A 19,931-nucleotide genomic window follows, 5' to 3' on the forward strand; every position below is an offset into this window, starting at 1 on the left:
TTCTTCCTGTTAATCTAGATTTCTGATATTTTTTTTTGGTTTTGTAATAAACACAGATTATCTTTCAGCTAGATAGAATCATAGAATCACTTAGATTGGAAAAGACTTTAGGGCCATCTAGTCCAACTATTAACCTAACACTGCCAAGCCCACCACTAAATCATGTCCCTAAGTGCCACATCTACATGTCTTTTTAATACCTTCAGGGATGTTGACTCAACCACTTCTCTGGGTAGCCGCTTCTAATGCTTGACAACATTTTCAGTGAAGAAATGTTTTCTAATACCCAATCTAAACTTCCACTAGTGCAACTCGACGCCATTACTTTCTGTACTGCCACTTCTTACCTGGGAGAAGAGTTGGACCACCACCTCGCTACAACTTCCTTTCAGGTAGTTGTAGACAGCAATAAGAGCAAATGAATGCAGATATATGGAAAGAAAAGCAAAAGGGAAGGTAAGATATGTCCTAAGAAACAAGGCATATTATCAAGTTGGTAGGATTTCCAAAATTTGAGCAGCTGGGTGGCAAATATGAGGTGATATGGAGATATTTAGAAGGAGACAGCTGAATATAGGAGGAATGAGGCACTTTTGGAGAGAATTTCTCAAGGGAAATAGGAAATCAGTAGAACTGCTTGTGAAGTTAACACATTCATGAGAATGAGAAAACCAGCAGATTTAGTTTCTCTGTGCCATTCACAAAGGTGAAACTTTTTCAAAAGTATAAATGGGCTTTTGCTGTAGTGGAATTTCATCAGGTTCTGGGTATGTTATTGCTCTGAGTTGTCTTTGAAACACTCTTCATATTTTTATACAATTGTATACATTTTCCTACAACATAGGATAGCATCTAAATTTATATTTGATCATTCTCTTCACATAGTTATATAGCATTTTAACTCTACTGACTTAAGTGGACTTATTTTTATTTTCATTCTAATTTCGTTGAGGAAACAACCTGGAAACTGAAACGAGAAATAATTTTGAAATTAGGGGTTTACTACGGAGAGTTGCACAGTAAAAAGAAAACATAACTCACACTACATATATCCATGATGTGCACACACTAGTAGAAGTATTCTACATCCCTAAAAAAAATCAATATATATAAACATGAGTAAAATGAAAGAAAATGGTGGATGATGCACAATGATTGTTTAAGATTAAAATGTCCAGGTTGTGAACAAGAAGAAAGACCAAAGACCTTGACATGAAAATAAATGAATAATAACGACTTCATACCTAATATCACCCATCTGCTATGAAATTTTATCTCAGAAGTACCATAATAATTGTAATACAAATAATATTAATTGCCATCCTAAGCACCAGAAATAGTAGAAAATGTGGTGAAATGGATGCTTTATGATATATAGTTGTTATGTTTTATAAATTGTGAATATTCGCTCTTTAACTTCTGATATTGTCTTGCTATTTTAGCAACTTTATACACTGAATTTTATAGTTGTTCTTTATTTACTTACCTCTCATTTTTATTTTGGGCCCATATTTATCAGTGATTACACTGTATGTATTTAACAGGTAAAGAACAGGAATCTATGTCCAAAACACGAATTTCCAGACCAAGATTTTCTCTTCATCTCTTTTTATGTTATACTTCTGGTCTTCTAAGTTTTGACCAGGTTTGGAAACAAATTTGTTGAAACAATTCACTTGTCAAATTAGAAACCCCTTGGAAGTTCTTACACTTTTTCAGGAAAATGGAGACTTCCATATCCATTTGTCTGGTCCAGGGAGACTAGCAGCACTTTTTCAACTTTTGGCTCCAGAGTTCTTGGTGTTCTGATGCTCTCTCACCAGCCCAGCATGTCTATGACTTACAGCCTGAACTCATCCTGCCTTGATCAGGACCAGTGCCCTGATCAACAGACATAGGTTGTGTTTCCAGGGTTTCAGATGTGTGGACCTATCAGTGTTGATATCATGCACTAAACTGACTGCAGAGCCAGAAACAAAATGTTTGTGTTAGCAGAGAAGGTAGTTCTGATTTAAGGTGGCCCAGATGTTTTCCAAACAGAGGTGGACTGCCAGCATGGTACTGAAGTGTGCCAAATCAAAATGTAGGTTGCTTTGCATCCTACTCCACTGAGTAGGTGTACAATATACCTCTGTATGATTTTCTGGGCACTTGAAAGTGTAGAAAGTCACTTGCAAGAATGACATAACTTTGCCAAATGCACAGACATCATTACAATGTTGTTACCAAGCCAATGATGGACTGGAGAAAGCTCTCTGAGACTTTGGTCGAAATTCAATTAATCCAGTGAAGGACACTCAGAAGAGTTCTGAAAAAAATTTATGTATAGGTGGGATAATGCTAAGTTACATTGCCAAAGTAGAACTTCATAGCTGGTGGTACAATTAATTGGCTAACGCCAATCCTATGGTTTTAATATTACAAAGGGTCTTCTTTCTGATTCTGTTACCTCACTGGGCCTTCCAACGCAGTGTTAGTACCTAGACCAAGGTTTTCAATAATAGATTGAGGAACCATGAAGCTATGTTTGCAATGAAGGCTTAATTTTTTCTCCCCTATATGTATATTTTGTGAAGCAAATTATACTAACCTGTTGGTGATAAGAGATGTAGGAGGGAAAAAAATCCAGTCTCCTTAGATGACTATGAGGGATCATAAAATCACAGAATCAATCAGGTTGGAAAAGACTTCTGAGATCATCAAGTCCAAACCTTTATCCAGCACTGCTGTGGTTACTAGATCATGGCAATAGTTGTCACATCTAGTCTCATCTTAAAAACTTCCAGGGATGGTGAATCCACCCTGGGCAGCCCATTCCAATGCCAAATCACTCTCTCTGTAAAAAATTTCTTCCTTATATCCAACGTAAACCTCCCCTAGCACAGCTTAGGACCATGTCTTATCCTACTGCTGGTTGCCTGGGAGAAGAGATCGACAACCACCTGGCTACAACCTCCTTCCAGGGAGTTGTAGAGAGTGATGAGGTCTCCCCTGAGCCTCCTCTTCTCCAGGCTGAACAACCCCAGCTCCCTCAGCCTCTCCTCATAGGACTTGTGCTCCACTCCCTTCACCAGCTTCATTGCCCTTCTTTCGACACTCTTCAGCATCTCAATATCCTTCCTGAACTGAGGAACTCAGAACTGGACACAGGACTCCAGGTGTGGCCTCACCAGCACTGAGTACATGGGAAGAATCACTTCCCTGGACCTGTTGGCCACACTGTTCCTGATCCAGGCCAGGATGCCATTGGCCTTCTTGGCCACCTGGGCACACTGCTGGCTCATGTTCAGCTTCCTGTCAATCCAAATTCCCAGGTCCCTTTCTGCCTGGCTGCTCTCCAGCCACTCTGTCCCCAACCTGTATTGCTGCATGGGGTTGTTGTGGCCAAAGTGCAGGACCTGGTACTTGGCCTTGTTGAACCTCATCCCATTGGAATCAGACCATCTCTCCAGTTTGTCAAGCTCCCTCTGAAGAGCCCTCCTGCCTTCCAGCAGATCAAACCTCCCCTCCAACTTGGTATCATCTGCATATTTGCTAGTGGTACACTCAATCCCCTCATCCAGATTATCAGTAAATAGAACTGAGCCCAGACTGATCCCTGGGGAACACCACTAGTGACCAGCCGCCAACTGGATGCAGCTGGATGTTGATACTTTATATATTACATTGATATTTTTTCATATATTTTTTAACTAAGGCACATGGACTAATGAAATCACGGCTCCTGTGGAAGATAAGTGCTGGTAGAGCAGTAAATACTGTGAAACCTATGGTTTAAAATAATGTCTGTTTATGGTTATTGCACATAATTTACCTGTAATGCAACTCACGTATTATTTTTGAACAGACTATTCTCTCATGCTGTGAGACTGAATAATATGGGGATTATCCTGCCTTGAACTGCTGCAAACCATCATTTCATATGAAATACTAAATCTGCTATTTTTGTTGAGATTGTTTGCCAAGTGTCTGTTATAGATAGTAACAGATGTACTTTTAACATGAGCCAGTATCTCAAAAACTTTAAAATGTCTAAATTGGGATTGTGCCCAATTATAGACTTTTCCTATAAACCAGGAGACAATGTCAGGCTGATATTCATAGATATATGATCATTTCCCTCTGGAAATCTGAGTCAGATACCCAAGTTGTGTTGATTTAAGCAGAACTACAATGATTTATGCCAGTTGCTGATCTGGGCTAGTACATTTAAATAGTATTCTGTGTCCTCTAGAAATTGCTATTCAAGATTTTCTTTCAACTTAGTGTATAACCAGTACAGCATTATAAGCATGAGGTGAGGTAATGCTGACAGTTGATGACTAGGAGAGTAGTGTGGAGTATAGACACTTTCACCTTTGCCATTTTTGTATGCAATGGACAACTATTATTGTAGTAATCTGCTTATTCCCTTTGAACCTTTTTTTTTAACCTTATTTTGGTCATTTAGTTCTGAAATTATTCTTCATGATATTGTTAAGGAGTCCCTTCATTATTCACAGGATTCAAATTTTTCTTTTACCCATCCACTTACTACAAAAACTTCTAATTTCTTTTCTTATGTGTTGTTGTGCTTCTTATTATTCCATTTGGGAGCTATTTAGTCCTTTTTGAATATATCAATCAATTATTTTTGGCAAACAAAACACATTAAGAGTCAATTAATTTTTAAGAAGGGAACTGTAAGAGAAAACCTGCACTGTGATTAAGCATTTTCAGTAAAAAGGAGTTTGACTTGATAAGAGTTGAGGTAGTATCTACATTATAATTAAGTGATTTAGTTTTTATGACCAAACTTTTCTGGCCAAAAATCTCACAAATTACTGTAGTCGAAGAACATTCCTTGGTATTGTTTTGTATTGCTTTGTAATGTGAAAAACACGGTATACTCCAGCTACTGAATCATACTCACCTTCATGCCTGTTTTGCAAGGGAATACTTACACATATTGTCCACACTCACTAGCTATTTGATTCAGTTTATTATTTTATGCCAAGATGTTCTGGGTTTGTACATTTCCTATACATCTCGTTTGTGTTATAATTCAGGGACAATAGTCACCATCACTACCTTCCATTTTGTTATGTTTAACATTATCTGGGGTTTTTTGGCCTATTTTCTTTTTTGTATCTTTCCACCTTGCCTTTGTTCTTTACAAAGTACTCCCAGTGCATTAAAAGGCTGCTGTATTTATCAGATTTCACTGGGGCATTTGAACATTTCATACTGTGAAGTATTGTGTTATTGCAGTATCAAGCACTTCAGATAAGCATGATGAATGACAGCAGGTTGGCTTTATTAAGGTTAATGACTCGATGATTTACAAGTGAAGATATATTAGAGTAAAAATTATTGCATTAATTGTTCCATTAAACAATGTGAACTTTGAATATACTGTTTGGGAATGCCCTGGAGATGTGTCATTACTATTATATTAATTGCAACATGGCATCTATTTCAGATCTGCCAACTGTTTAGAAAAAATAAGTACTACAGCTTATAGCAGCCCAATAACTTAAAGGTTACTCTCTCCTGTCAGACATTAATGGCCAATAACAAACTGAAAATTACCTCAGACAAAAACCAAAACAGGCCAACAGCAATATAGACAGTTGGTCCTCCTGTGGCTTTAAGTGATGTCAAAGCCTAGGGTGATTGGGGTTTGGGGGCAGTTGCAAGTACCTGTAAGTTACCTGTAAGTAACACTAGTGATGGACTCCTGCCAACTTGTCCCTCTCTTCATTCAGACCAGTCAGAACTGCTCCATACAGAAGCCCCTGCTATGCTCTGTTGCGTTGTAACTAGATAAAAGAAGAATCAACAAAGTGGTGGGAAAATCATCTGCCTTTTACGGAATCAGAAATGTTTTTGAAGCAGAACAGGTTCCCAAGCAGTACAGTTAATTAAAGGAATGCTGTACCTCTGGAATTAATTTTGAGACAGAAGAATGGGCACCAGGAAGCTCTTTCTGATTTGAAGAATATCCTTTTTAACATTTGTTGATGGCACCTTAGAAATTAGCAATCATATATGAGTAATTACAAAGGGATGATAATATTAAGTTATTATTTTACTTACTCAGGAGACAAGTTTTGTTTTCCAGTATTGTTTTTAATAACAAGTAGAGTGAAGTCAGCGGGTGAATGCTCTCATCTGAATTTTTGATTCACCAGGGATATGTCAAACTGCTATGTTGTGATGCTGTTTCCAGAAGGAATCTTTTCACAGTAATATTTTGAGTTTCAAGGGAAAAGATCAATATAATTCAGGGGAGATCTGCAATGGTAAATGATCCCTGAATGCTTCTATACTCAGAAATACAGTAGTCATTCTTTTTTCATTAACAAGACCAAAGGCTTCTTACAGCCTTGTTAGCTGTAAGAAGGCATGTCTTCAGAGACCTCTGTAAAGCTACAACTTCTTCCATTCTGATTGAGTTGATCACATCTTCCTGTTTTAGCTTCCTTTCTTTTTTGTATGTGGGTATAGAATGATGAATGATTCTGCTGACTGTTTACAGGACAACTTGGTATAAGATTACTTGTAACAAGTAAAGCAAGTAACTTAGTCTAGGTGATTAATAAATTATTCACTTTGCTAAGTAAAATCATGATTTGAGGGAGGTGGAAGACACAGGGTTCAGATAGACAGCAAATATAATATTATTTAGCAGCAAGTCTAACTGCAGTTCTTTTGTTGCTTTTCTCCCTTTTCCTTTGCTTTCACCAGTGAAGAACTTCTGCTGCTTTGTTCCCTCTGCCTTTCCACCTTCTTCTCTGTATTTCAGATGATTTGTGAAAGAAGGGCAGCTAACCACTCTGGAAGATGTTGCTGCTGCTACTGATAGGAGAAAGGATCTCATAATTAGATTCTGCCTAGTAGCAGCACATGGACAAATCTTTCACACACAGCTCCATGGGAGTGGCAACTAACAAAAATTCCTTTGGAAGACATTACCTTAAATGGTTTACCTGGACCTCAGGGTGGGGAAAGTGGGCCAGAGGTAGGGAGAAGGTGCAGGGGAGTCTCAACTAACTTGTTTTTTCAAAGGATGTGCTGAACAAATTGTAAAATACAGTGTAGGCTTTTATATTTTTCATCCAGAGTAAAAAATTATTTGTACTGAAACTGTAAGAATAGATTCATAAAATGGCAGTGTGCATTTTTGGGTAAACTTGGTCTACATGATTTACATGATTTACATGGGGACAGTTTACACACAAGTAAACTAAGACTCAGTTGGGCCTCAGCCTGTTCACTGGTGAGGAGTGGAGTGTTAATCTGAGCCAAAAATACCACAACGGTACAGACAAAATTTCAAGTGAACACTTGACTGATACACACATTTACCATTAATTAATGGAGTATTTGTGACTTCCTAATGTTTCTAAAAAGAATCAGTTTTCTAACAGGATAGCAGCTTCTTAGGTGCTCTGCTAATTTGTTAATTAAATTTTATGTAGTACTGACATTCAATAGTGCCTTTAAATTGTTTATAGCTGTTATGGACCAAAAATTGATTATTCTACCTTTTATTGAGCCTTCTTTTAATTTCCTTGCTGAAAATTAAGGACTCATGCAATGGATTTCAGTCCCTGGCTTTACTACATAATTTCCTTCTTATTTCACAATGCAAGTTTGAGAATCGTAAACCTAGAAAAAAGATTGAATATTCAGATTCAGTACATTTAGGACATAGGCAATGGATGGTTCATGTATTGGAATACCCAGATATACTCTGTTTTATTGCAATGTCCAATTCCCAAAGGAAACCTGTTGCTGTTTCTTAGCGATGACCTCTGACTTTAATAGCCATCTGACAGGCCAAACGGCAGGTTAAATAATGTTTCTTCTTTATGATATATATTATTTGGATTTCAGTATCAAAAATTTAAAATCTCATGAAAAATTGCTAGGAAGAATTCAATCCTGTCAGGAACATATGGTAATTTTACATTAATTTACGTCTTTTGTAAATGTGATAGCAGAAGCATATGTGGAAACGCTTGCATGTGGAGGGGAGCAAAATGTGTTTTGCTGAAAATAAGACTTCAGCAATTGTCACAGCATATATGCTGGTTAACAGTGTTGATGTGCAAAGGATTTGCTGAAAATTGCAGTCTGAACACAAGTCTTTTAATACTCTAGCTGAGAAGAAAGACGAAAGAGATGCAAAGGGAACACCTGGGTTTTGTCTTACTAGGATAACTAGACCTACCTGTAGTCCCCAGCTGTAGCATTACTGCAGACTGGCAATCTAAAAATTAGTAATGCGTGTACACTCTCACTCCCTATTCATTGATTATAATAAAATAAGTTTGTCATTGTCTCACACTCAACATCTGCTGAGGAAAACACTATTTGAAAATAAGGTGCAAAATTCCCATGTAGAAAAGAGTTGTTTTATAAGAAGATAGTACAGATGATGACGCTTTACTAATAAAAATGGACTTGCTTCTTTCTATTTTCTGCGAGGCAACATAAGCTTTTATATCTGTTCATGGGAAAAATATTCTTCAGAATTGCTAAACTAAGGGATGGTAACTGTTGCATGCAGCAGATAGGATACTTGGTGGGCAATAAAGATACTGAAATATTAAGAATTCTAGCAGTTCAGTTAAAAGAAGAGTTTTATATTAGAAATGAAGGTTCCGATGAAAGTGAATGTATCTATACATACAGTAAAGGATGGGAAAAAGTTGAAAATTGCAGAAGGTTAAATTGGAGAAAATTTCCAGATAAGGCAAAAATGTGTTCTCCTTTCATCACTTTCTGGTGAATTTGCTTCCAAACGATGAAGAGCTTGGTTATAATTTTTGTATTAAGCTAAATATTAAAAAAAATTCCAAAACTTCTAGGTTTCCTGCTTTGATTTTGTAGGACTGGTATAAGACTGACAGGAAAAAAAAAATCTTCTTTTAGCAAAGTTTCCAGCATTTAGACAGTCAAGCTAGTATGAAAATATTACACTTTCAGCATTTTGTTAATTGTTTCACCATGTATTGGTCCAAACAGAAAATAATATTTCATGTTAAAACCTAAGTTAATTTAACTTTTTGAAATTACATAAATGCGTCACTCAGATTCATTCATTCAGATTTTATTTTATGCAAGTCCTTTTGTCAATATCTTTTGGAAGCCACAGTAGGACAGCTCTACTCTGAATCATCTCTTGCTGCTGAGTGCTAATATGACAATAGTACCCTGGGCCCGCAAAACACTGTGTAAAACCAGGGGAAAAAAATTGGTCTCTTCTTTTGCCATTCAGTTCCTTATAACTATATCTCAGTTTTCTCAGTCCTATATTTTAACATATATTGTACCTAAGAAGACCTCAGATCTTTTAAACACTTTAAAACACTAAGATAAAGGCTGCATATTGATAAATGTCTCTGTGAAATCTCTTTAGCTTTTTTCTTCTTTGTATGGGTAAGCCACTCTTCCCAGTGAAATTCCCAAAGGCAGCTCTGCAGAAGTGATGTTGTCTGGCAAGACCAGTATTTTCCAGAGGTGGTTCATCCCTGTTTCAGTTCTAAAAAGTTACTTGAAGTTCGCTGGACCAGAAAAGGAATCTGTTGTAGCAACGAATTAGCAAATATGTGCTCAAATGCAAATTTCCAGGTTTTCTTATCCCACTATGTAAGTATATTATCAAGTTGGAATTGGAGTGTGCAGTTAAAAATTGTTTTCTGCTGGAAATGGAAAAGCCTATCTGGTCAAAATGCAGACCCCAGACTGCATTTGTAGTTTTGACTCTGAACGCTTATTTCAGGACAGATTTTCAAATAGCTTGAGGGCCAGTGTGAGTGCATGAAAGAAGTACAGCTGGCTGTGAACAACATATAGTTTAAACATTGGAAGATGGGACTGCTATATTTAAAAGGAGGTAATAGAACAAGTGAACTGCGTTAAAAGATCAAAGACAAGCAAGATAGACTTAGTAGGGTCATGTTTCACAAGATTAAAGTACTTCCGCACATGTAGCACTCGAGATTGTTCTTCTCCTGACCTAAAATGGGTTGTTGACCATTTCTATCCAAACATCATTCATGCTGGGGGAAAAGCATGGACATCTGCTACCTCACTTCTACTATTACCTAACAAAGCAAAGCACATTAGATGAAACTCTAAAGAACGAGTGCACTCTTAGATTGAATAATGTTAATGGTATTATCTTTAAGACCAAAAAAAGTGTAAAGCTTCCACCAGTAAAAGTTTGTGAAGAGACTAATACCCTTATATGTACTTTGATCATTTGCAAAGGTAGAAGCAGGGAATAACAGAACTGTTCTCTGTAAATGCTATACTGAAACCCTTTTTGTAATGTTATCAGGACAAGTAAATATTTAACAGATCAGCACCTCACTTCCACAGATTCAGTGACACCACCTCCCATACTTCCTGTACATTTTGAAATGCTGAAAACATCTCTGTCATCTTTTTGAGTGTCAGTTTTTATCAGAATAGCTAAAAAATGCTAGAGAACAACACATTCCTGTTACTTGTTTGTTGATTCCAACCATATTCTGAGAGTAAATGTAGGCATCACAAATAAGACTCAAATGAGACACGGAATCAGCAGCTCGTATTTTCCACAAGAATCTTTTGGGTTTTTTTCTCAAAAGATACATTCAACTTCTTTGTGTTTTTTCTGCTCAGTTATGAAACTGAGGCTGCTTGCCTCCTATGCATTCACTTTATATCAATAAGAGCTTTAATAGTGCATTGATTCAATTTGAAAGATAAATGCTTTTGCAGTGTACCTTGATGAGGGAGAGGGACTAGATATGTTAGCTCATCTATTGTTTTCATGAGCATTTATGGAGATAGTAAATGAAAATGGAGAAGAATTTTTTTAGTTGTATAGGGTACTTGGATTTCAGAATTTGTGTGCTTTTGACATTATGAGTGTGGTAATGGAATTCAGTAGTTTAATTTGAATTCTGTAATTATAAAGCTTAGCTCTAAAAAGAACTGCAAGTCTAGATGGATGGTCCTGTAATCTGTAAATAAAGGTAAATAAATCCTTCTGTTGATGATGTCAGTTTTATATAATCTTGCTCATATGTTATGGTAAAGTTATACTTCTAAACAACGTCTGAGTTGTTTACAGTTTAGGTGGTAGAAAGCGTATGTGAAGGGGAATAGGATGCAAAGAAGAATTATGAAAAATAAAGTAAAAAACCTTATAGATAAGCATTGCAACTTCAAAAATTGGAACCTAAGTTTTCCTGTCACCGAGGCTTACTTCAATTTCTTGTGGACTAAATTCAGTTTGACTATTGATGAGTGATGACAATACATACATAAAGACAGTAAAAACTTACTGGTGAATAATTATTTGATGACAGTTTTCCCAGCAAATGAGAAAGTTATGTGCACTTAGTTATATCTAAGAGTAATGACTTGCACATCATAGTGTTAAAGTAGAAACATTTCAGGAACAGATAGTGATACCTTTAAAGTGAATTTAAAGGTGTAGTGTTGTCAGTGTGGTTTGTAAGTGTTGAGAGTTGTGAACTTTGACTGGACTTAGCCTAGATATGCAGAAGAATTTGCAATACTGAAACCTTCCTGAGCTGTAAGGCACAGCAACAGAAATGTATCCAAGACAGGCATTCAGTGAGGTGGTCAAAATGGTCAAGGAAACTTATAAACTCATGAGGAGATGTTAAGAAGAAACATGAAGATTCACATCCCCTTTCAAAATATGTTAACTGTATTAATCTTTCCAAAAGGCCATGTGTAGAGACTTTGTGTTGAAACTGATCCATTTCGTGCAAATAAATACTACTTTTTTTGAAATGGAGACTTAAATTAGATGCGATATAATCCCCTAAATATCCTACCCCTGAGAATCTGGAAACACTGTCTTGCTAATAGAAATAAATAGGATTTCTACACATTAAAGACTCTTCAGAAATGAAAACGCAAAGACACTCACACCAGAGCAACAAATGACATCATGGTGAGATAATGTGTGCCATAATCTGAGCTACCGGCATGTTGCAGATTGGACTGGTGGTTGTCAGATATCAAATAATATAAAGCTTTGAACTGGGGTCTTCCACATGCTGGTATAATAAAATAACCATCAACTAATGGGGGTATGAACATCAGTCTAAAAATTTTATTCTTTGTAGTCTTTTACACGGATTGAGACTTTGTGAGCATGTACCAAAGGCATGAGAATTCAAGGAACACCCTATTAAAAGATTGTGTAATATTTGAGGCAGCTAAACTGCACTACCATGGAAACTTATGGATGTTTTGAGGCATAAGGACTCCTCACATTCAGCAACAAACCAGTTTGTTGAATAACACAGGTGTCTGAAGAAGGTATTTGAAGCCACCTCTTAATTATATGGTTCTCCAGAGTTCTGCCAGTTTCAGAAAAGAGATTTATGCTGAGATGGCCTTTGACCTGAAGTCTTCTCATTTGTGTCCCAGTTCCTCAACATGACAGGATATGAGCATTCACTATTCTCATTATCTTCCTCTCTGTGATTTCTGCTCCCATTTCTTCTTCGGTATGCAAACAAAACCAAGCACACAGGTCCAGATCAAGTGGCAATGTGGCCCAATAACTTTCTTGGTGCAGACATTATCAGACTGGGTGACCTACAGGTTACATACACCTTGAAATACTTAGAGAGGTAGTTACTTTACTTGCAGAAAGAAGCTCTACTTTTGTTAATGCAGTCTGATTTATCCAGTAAGAAGCAGTTCCGTAAGCACATAGTACTGCCATAAAGCTTTCCTCTGGAAGCCATTCTCATTTGACCTCAATAAGCCTATGGAAAGCAGTTTCTTCAATATATCCTTGAAGGCTAATGCCAGAAACTAATTTCTGTAATAAATATCTTAAATCTATTTCACAGCCTTGCTTCCTGCAGAAGATTTCAGTGAGAAATGGCTACAGAATCAGGTACATCCTCTGTTCTTATGAGTACCAACACCCATTTTAACCTGTATGCAAATCACAGTCTCTGTTCAATGTGGTAAAATGTTCTTCACTCTCTTCAGTCACACTTGCTTCTCTAAAGAAATTTTTATAAATCTTTTCTATTTCAGTCACATGCTTATAGTTTGTTCAGAATTCAGTGGCACACATGCCATAGTACACAACATATTGTGTGAAAGTTCTCTGCAATACAGTCTGTTCCTTTTAAAGTATCTGCCATAATTTTTCATTATAGATGCTGTCAAAACTAAATTAGACAATATACTGTTTGATAAAACATCTTATTTCAAAATATACCAAGAATATGCAGCTAAAGCCAATATAAATGTGTCTTGAGTGATCAGCATTTTCTCCTCGTGATAAGAAGGAGAAAATGTTTTGATATATTTCTGGCAATGAATTCTTAAATCCAGGCCATGAGTGCTAAAGAGTTTGTCAGTTTGGGAGCTAATCCATATGCCAAGGATACATTAAACAAACACGTAGCTACTTATTTCAGAGAATGACCAGATATGAATAAAACTTTCACAAGGAAATCGAGCCCAACTACTGGTAAGTGTAAGGTGAAATTTTAAATCGCTTTTGACAAGGTGGAAAAGTAGACAGGGTCATAGTGTAACTGCAGTATAATATACATGATTAACTTATTGTGGACCCATTCTCTGGCAGCAGGATTTTACACATGCTGTATGGTAGAAATAAATAATCACTGAGAGAAAACATGTAACTCAAAGTGCAGAGGCATGCATAAATAATAATTAAACAAAAAAAGTCTGGAGAAAGTGAACAAACAATGATTTCATTTTCTGATCACAGGCCTTGGCAGTGGGCTCTACAACAGAGTTTTCTCTTTCCATGTAATGCCATAGCCTATCTTCTCTACTTGAAAAGGGGTAAAGGAGCTCAACTATCCCCAAATATACTGTTCAACAATAACGTTTTTTGACTCTGCATGATGATATATTTATTTGATCCTTTAATAGAGTGATAGGTACAGCTCTCCTTCTTAAGTTCTCAGATCAGACTGAATTCTTCACTTCTACCAGTGGATGATACAGTCTTTTAACATATCTGAAGCTCAAATGATCAAAGGGTGAAGGGGAAGTAACCTTTTCCCACAATTGCTTTCAGTTTTCTCATGCATAGTTAAATCAGTGCATTGAGATGTAATAGTCTACAGGGATGGATGCAGAATTAGCCCCTGCAGTCTCACCAGAGTTTAATGGGTGATCTGATGCAAACAGCATCAGTTTCTGCCATCTGTTCATAAGGGCACCACTGGCTGTTCAGTGAGCCCCTTCCTTAGTCACGCTGGAAGGAATTTGGATGACTAAAACTGAAGTCTGAATACCCCCACCCAGCAAAACAATCAGTGCAGTAAATAACTGAAGATAGGGAAAAAAGCAAAAATTAGAAAAAACCAAATTATTTAAATAAATACAGGTCTAGATGCATTTTCTCAGTTCTTTAGATTTAAAGAGTTACATACCAAGTACTGTGGTAGAGAAAGTTTATTTACTCATTACAAATAAGTTTTCTAATAAACATAACCTTTTTTATATAAAACCCATTCTGCTTCCACAATTATGTTGTTTTATTACATAAGTGGTCTAAGTAAGTTTTGTTTATATAAACTATAAATAGTTTGAAGAAGTATATTACAACTTATAGTATGTTTTGAACTGTATTGCATGTCTTGTTGTAATTTGTCGTGTGTGTTTTGTTGTTATTAGACCTGATGCCTACTAAAATGGAGGGAAATAGAATACCAAATGGTATGGAAGAATCAGTGATAAAACTAAGAAAAGTACAAGTTTATCCTTGTATAAGAGTACATTTACTCATATAAAAAGCTATTTGGGGGAAAAAGGTATAAGACTGAAAACACAGTTATTTAAATATTTATTTTGAAAGCATAATATGGTTGAAGAAAAAGTTCTTCTAAATTCAGTGAAATACTTGTACTCACTATGTTGCAGTATTTGCCCAGGTACAATTTTGTAGAAATGCATTTCAGGAAAGTTCTGCAGGGTATTAAACACAGACATAAAACAAAGATAAGGATTAAAGCTAATCAAAAGCTAAGCATAACAAAAATCAGGAATATTTAGACAGATTTTTAATTATCTATCTGTTTAAACATGAATTCCCCGAAGAACAGTCAGCATTAAAGACATCCCTGAGAAATGTGTCACGGGAAGGAAAGGCTTTTTACTCTAAAAGAGCTTATTTGGATGTTCTAATTAGCCATTTAAGCATACTTTAGTTAGAAAGCAGCTACAAATTATATTGTTATCAATAAGAACATGCCTTTTCAACAATGACCTTCATTGCTTACATTTATTCTTTTCTAATTAAACTCTGAGGAAATATCTATTCTAGACCTGCTGCTGGCCAAAGCCAAGTCCATCAGCAATAGTGGCAGAGCCTTGTAGGGAAAACATACATGAGAAAGGATATGAAAAACACTGTGCAGCAGCTGTGAGAGAGAGGTGTGAGAAAAATACAAGAGAAATACCTGCAGACACCCAAGTCAGTGAAGAGGAAGAGGATAAGGTACTCCAGGCACCAGAGTAGACATTCACCTGTAGCCTGTGGAGGATCCCACACCAGAGCATGTGGACCTGTCCTGATGGAAGCTGCAGATTGTGAAGAGACCATGTAGGAGCGGGCTCTTGGCAAGAGCTGCAGTCTGTGGAGAGGAGACCTCATGGAGAAGGTTTTCTGATAGGAACTCTGGCATAGGGACCTACGCTAGTGCAGTTAATGAAGAACTGCAGCCCATGGGATGAACACACAATGGAGCAGTTCGTGAAGGACTGTATCCAGCGAGAGGGAGTCCATGCTGGAACAGCAAAAGAGCTGAGGAGGAAGAAGTGGCACAGACAAAATATTTTGAATGACCACAACTCCTATTTCCCATCTTCCCTGTACTGCTAGTAGAGTGGGGAGGAGGTAGAAGATTTTGGAACAAAGGAGTGAAGTTGAGCTTGGGAAGAAAGAGTAGGATAAGGGGAAAGTGGTTTCAGTCTTTGTTTCTCTCTATCCTACTTTAATATTTTCTTTTTAATTAGGAATAAACTAAATTAATATTCTGCTAGTCAAATCTGGTCTGCCTCTGATAGTGATTGGTGAGGAACCTCCCTGTCCATATCTCAAACCACATGCTTTTCCATCTAATTTTCAGCCACTGGCCTGCTGATGAAGGGGAGTGAGAGAGCACTTGTGTGGGCATCTGGCAGTCAGCCAAGGTCAGCCCAACAGAGAAGTTTATAATTTTGTCACATCAGATGAGTCTTTTCTCTCTCTTCCCAGCTCTGCTGTATTATCTGGCACATGATGTAGGTGGGTGGTATTGATTTTCCTAATGTGCTAATTCAGACTCTGTCAGAGTCCTTTGAAGCTGATGTGTTTTCCATGTTATGATCCTAAGCCACTGAAGCTGCTTGGTTTGACACGGGGAAGGAATTCTCATAAACTGTTCCAAATTGAAAGTTTTTTTCTCATCAGTGAGCAAGATTCTTTTTCAAGATTGAGTTCCATGTTTAATATTTACATCCAGCTTATGCAGATTTATCTGCAAATAATCACCCAAGACATTGCACATGCATTTTCAGAGGGGTGCCAGTGAACTGCTTATGTAGATTTTCTGCATATAAAGTTGCAGATTTTGCAGCTACCAGAGTTCACATTTTAAAATGTGGCCCTATTAGTGTAAATTATACAGTATTAGCACATGCTGAAATTTCAAAGCAAAATGATATATGTAATAGCTAAGATTCTAGAAAATGACACAAGATAAGACAGCATTTAAAATACAGGAGAAAGTAATGTTGATAACATAAAAGTAACAAACAGTTTAGAGAAAGATCCTGATATATCTTGTAAGTATGTAGGATGGCAGACTGGAATTTGCATGTAAAGGGTAACAGAAAAAAAAATATAGACTGTAGTGGTGGAAAGGTGGGAAGGTGTTCCTGCTCAGGGCAGGAGGGTTAGAGCTAGGTGATCTTTAAGGTCCCTTCTCACCCAAATGATTCTATGATTCTATAATATAATGCTTGGCAGAAGTTGTAGTAGTACCTGTAAATTTGAATGTTGGTAGTTAAAAAGCAGACAAGAATACATAATCTAAAGGCCCTGCAAATAGTATCTTATTTTTTCACACAGTTTTTAGCACGAGAACAGTTTTAAGATAAGGGAAGTTATGATTTGTGTAGTTACAAAACTTTGCATAATTATTCAAAATGCACAGAAAGTACCTAAAGCACAAGGCACAAGCCTGTAGAAGCTCCTGTATGTACAAAAAGTGCAGGAAAAAGCTATGTGACAACACTAATTATAAAAAAGAAACTGCACTTGGTAACAGCAGCATGAAGCTGAGTTTTTTTACCACAAGCACGCTGTAAGGGAGCATTTTATGTAAACTATTAGGCTAGTGGTCTCTAGTCTCGTACTCTATTCTACTAAATGTACTGGTTTTGTCTGGGAAAGAGTAGTAAGTCTTCATAGTAACTTCTACGGGGCTATGATTTGTAAAGCCAAAACAGTATTGATAACACACTGATGTTTTAGCTGTTGCTAAGCAGTACTTGCACATCATCAAGGCACTTTTTTTCTGCTTCTCATACTGTCTCACCACTCTGTAGTCTGGGGGTGCACAAGAATTTGGGAGGGGATACAGCAGGGACAGCTGACTGCAACTGACCAGACGGATATTCCATATTATATGATCTCTTGCTTTGCAATAACATCTGCAGAGAATAAGGGTGAAGGAGGAAGGTGTCAGGAGAGATGGAATTTGTCTTCCCAAGTAACCGCTATTCAGGATGAAGCCCTGCTTTCCTGGAAATATCTAAACATCTGCCTGCCAACAGGAATTAGTGAATTAATTCCTTACTTTGCATTGGTTTACTGATTAAACTATCTTTATCTCAACCCACAAGTTTTCTCACTTCTACCCTCATAATTCTCTCCCCCAGCCCACTGTGGGGAGTGAGCAGGTGGCTGGGTAGTCCTGAGCTACCAGCCAGGGTTAACCCACAACACTGCAGAAATTGAAGACATTTTAAATGTCTTAAACACTACTTAAGATGAATTCCCTCCAGAAAGCACTATGTGAAGCTCATGTTCTACACACCTGCTGTGGTTCCCACACAGCATTTTTTGTGAATTTGATTTCCACCTCCTTATTTAGTACTATAAAATTATCATATGCATTGTATAACTGTATTGTAAATACAGTTTTCCTTATTCAGATTGGTGTCTGATTGCCTAGAATTCCTCCATCTGTATTGTATTATCTATTTTTCTCTAATGTATGATATATTTTAAAAAGACACTAAAGAATGAGGATTATAGCTTGCTGATTTTTGAAAATAAAAACATTTTAATAATTAAACTATAGGCTATGCTTCCTAATGCTTTGATGGGATGAGAATGTAATTGTATTTCTTTTATGAAAGCTGGTGATGCTGTTGGAAATATTGAAAAAATAAAAATTACCATGTTATTTCTACTTATAGCTCTGGTTTCTCATGAACATAAGAAACTTCTGCAAAGCAGTTTAAAGTTTGTTACCTCGAGGATATAAATCTAAGTTTTAGAGATCCTGCTAAAAGCCTTCTGGTTTCAAGATGGTGACTTTACCAGACTTGGTCATCTTTATGGTCTTAGGAGAGCAGTTTTCAAACATGTGCTATTGAATGTGAGTACATTTGCACAGCCATTGGTAATCTGAACATTTGACAGAAATGGCCTGGTTAAGGCCAAACTCGCTGCATCTGAAGCAACTACATTTATAAATCCAACCCATGCAACAGTCAGATATAAATGTGAGTTTTTTCAAAAAGAGATTACTATCAACAGTTAGTCATTTTGATGCTATGGGGTACAATAATGGTGGTGAACTAAGTATGGTTGTATGTTTATGAAAAATACTCATAATCACGTGAAATATACCTTTTCAGATATTTAACTATTTTATTATAAGTGGTTAAATAAGTTCTTGCTCTTGGTTTTTGATTATTATATATTTTTACAGTGCTAGGCATAAAACTAGCAAACAGTATAAGCTACAGATTTCAATATGGATCTATTACCATTTAACTACCAAAAAATGTCAATTTGCATTTTGAGAAGAGGAGGCCGATGGTTATTTGCAATAAGATCACTTTAAGAAAAGTTCCAAAATTTCAGCACTACAGAAGTGTGATTAATTTACCTTCTTTACTATCAGCAAGAACTTTCAGACTGGATACATGTTGTGGCATTTTCTATACAGACACAAATCTTTCTGTCAGAAAGATTGAGTAACCTTGTGTCATGAGTTCAATTTGAACTGAAAGGACAATGCACCAAGGAAAAATTTCTTAAGATAAACAAATAATCAAGCAAAAACCTATGAAACAATAATTTCCACAGAATAAAGCAGATACTCCAAGCATTGAATAAATACTTCATAGCTATGTAAATTTTCTTTAAAATTATTGCTGATTTGAAATTTTGCTATTTATATATTTTTAGATAGAAATAATATACAGTAGTTGTGGAACTTTCCAAAATGTCATATAGTGATTAGCCAGAATTTTGTCCCTTTGATAGTCTTCATACCATATGTGTCACAAGAAAAATAATCAGTTAGCCATGTTCCCCAGTCTTAATATTTTCATTTTGAAAAGGTAAATGTTAGTAGGCAATTAACCAAATCCAGCTTTCTTCCCCTTCCTTGCCCTGCAGAAGTGAAGAATTATTTGGGAATTACTTAATGTGGAGATCTCAGTTCTTGTATGGTTTTGTAAAGTTATTTTATTTCTCTTTACTTCCATTTTGTGAGTGCTTCTTTGTATCCCTACCACTCTTGTTTTATATTGAGATATTAATCCTATGGTTTTTATTTGCAGAACTGCAATGTTAAAAAAACAACACTGCTTCCCCCTGTTGTTGACAACAGTGGTTCTGAACTTCA

At 36.6% G+C, this 19,931-nt stretch overlaps 2 long non-coding RNA genes across 2 annotated transcripts in view; one reads left to right on the forward strand and one right to left on the reverse strand.

The window, feature by feature from the left end:
- The window catches only part of LOC127474597 (uncharacterized), a 29,459-nt gene extending 10,995 nt beyond the window's left edge, over positions 1 to 18,464 (forward strand). The window contains exons 2-3 of the long non-coding RNA XR_007905912.1: positions 12,882 to 12,928; positions 15,347 to 18,464. This is a non-coding gene — a long non-coding RNA (uncharacterized LOC127474597). The remainder of the gene's footprint in view (positions 1 to 12,881; positions 12,929 to 15,346) is intronic.
- The window catches only part of LOC127474598 (uncharacterized), a 702,069-nt gene that overhangs the window by 233,747 nt on the left and 448,391 nt on the right, over positions 1 to 19,931 (reverse strand). The window contains exon 2 of the long non-coding RNA XR_007905913.1: positions 3,208 to 3,346. This is a non-coding gene — a long non-coding RNA (uncharacterized LOC127474598). The remainder of the gene's footprint in view (positions 1 to 3,207; positions 3,347 to 19,931) is intronic.

Source organism: Manacus candei, unplaced genomic scaffold (assembly GCF_025592945.1).
Source record: "Manacus candei isolate 608988 ecotype Guabito, Panama unplaced genomic scaffold, ASM2559294v1 h1tg000043l, whole genome shotgun sequence".
In the NCBI taxonomy this organism is placed as follows: Eukaryota; Metazoa; Chordata; class Aves; order Passeriformes; family Pipridae; genus Manacus; species Manacus candei.